Genomic DNA, 1,793 nt, shown 5'->3' with positions numbered 1-1,793 from the left:
AATGCACATGCCCTATAGCAAAAACCTCTCTCTCAAAAAATAAAAAAAGAATGATTTTACTTACCTTTATTTACTTATTATTATTATTTTCAAATCTGATCAGAGAGAGACAGAGAAAGAGAGAGGGAAAGTGACAAAGCAAGCCATCAGATCCGGGACTCGAACCGCAGTTGGCCATGTAGGAGTCCAGCACCTTTAACCACCAAGCCACCTACCCCTCTGGCAATTAAAAACAAAACTGTTTAAGGCTATTAAACTTTGTATATCATAATCACAGTTCCTATAGTGAAATGTGGTTAAATAAGACGACCCAGCCCAGCCCAGTGGCCTAGTGGTTAAGGAATCCAGATCACACACGGTCGGCCACACGCAATTCGAATCCCAACCGTGGCAGCTTGAACAACACACTGAGTACATACGTGTGTGCTCCAAATCCTGACAAGATGGAGAAACGGAGGGGAAGAGACTGTGGCATGGTAGTGTCCCACTGAGAGGCGCTTTCTCCCTCTTCCTCTCCCTCTCCCTCTCTTTCTGGGGAGCACTCACCCTCTGGCAAATTACAAAAGAGAAGCAAATGGTTGTCTCGGACTAGGTGAGGGGCAGAGGACTGCTCCTTTTCATTCTTAGCCTTATAAAGCTGTTGGACTATGTAGGAGCTTGAATAACTTTGATAACAAAGCTAGATTTAAAACAGGAGGAATCAAGGCCGGCTCTGCGGTGTGTAGCAGTGACCAGCTGCTCAAGCCGTGCTGGATCCATAAACAAGGCCGCAGCGTTGGTTCTGCCATCACCCTGGACACACTGGGCCCACATCCCGTGATCCTCGCTGTCTGGGCAGGCTGGGGGATGGGAGGGGAATTATGGCATGAAACCCTGTTCGGAATGCTTGTCTGTCTCATTCTCCATGAAAGAAAGCTTTCTTGGGGCCAGTAGGTGCTGGACTCCCACATGGTCGACTGCAGTTCGAGTATCAGACCTGGTTAAAACACACCAAGCAGGTGTGTATGTGGGTGTGCGTGCATGCCCAAAATCCCAAGCAGGAGGAGAATGGAGGAGAAGGAATTGCGATGAGGCCAGTCCCCCAGGCGGTGATTTCTCATTTTCTTCTTCCTTTCTTTCCTTTTAAAATTATGTTATATATCTTTCTTTCTTTCTTTTAATTTGACCAGAGAGGGACAGAGTGAGAGAGAGAAAGGGAGAGGGAAAAATGAGAAAGCAAGTTGCCGGATTCAGGACTCGAACTGTTGTCGGTCATGGGGGAGCCCAGCACCCTTAACCACTGTGCCACCTGCCAGCCCCCTCGCTTTCTACCTCTCTATGGCAAAGTATAAATGCCACAGAACAAAAATCTCTCAAAACAAAAGAGAAAGCTTTTTTTTCCCCTTTATTTTCATTTTTAGTGTAACATAAGAACGAGGGTAACAGTAATCGGACCAATACCAATGTTCCCCCAAAACAAACAGAAAAGGAAGCAGGGACACAATCCCACCTCTACTTATATAGCTACTCAAATCATGTTAGAAGAATCTCACATTCAGTGATCAAGACATTTACAAATAACAGTAATAATTTTCATTTTAAGAAGGAATTCCCTTCTTCCCCGTCCCTCCCCTAATATTTAGCACGAAATAGGTTTCCTTACACATTAATTGTATACGCATGTGAAGCAGCAATGGTAACTATCAATCATTTGGTATTTCTGTTCTCAATTTCACAAAGTCATTATCTTGTGTTGTGATGACAGAAACTGCAAAATTCCACACAGAAAGATTCTATTTTTTTTTTTTTTTTTT

This window comes from Tupaia chinensis, unplaced genomic scaffold, assembly GCF_000334495.1.
Source record: "Tupaia chinensis unplaced genomic scaffold, TupChi_1.0 Scaffold000248_1, whole genome shotgun sequence".
Taxonomy (NCBI): domain Eukaryota; kingdom Metazoa; phylum Chordata; class Mammalia; order Scandentia; family Tupaiidae; genus Tupaia; species Tupaia belangeri.
Note: the sequence above shows the minus strand (reverse complement) of the source record.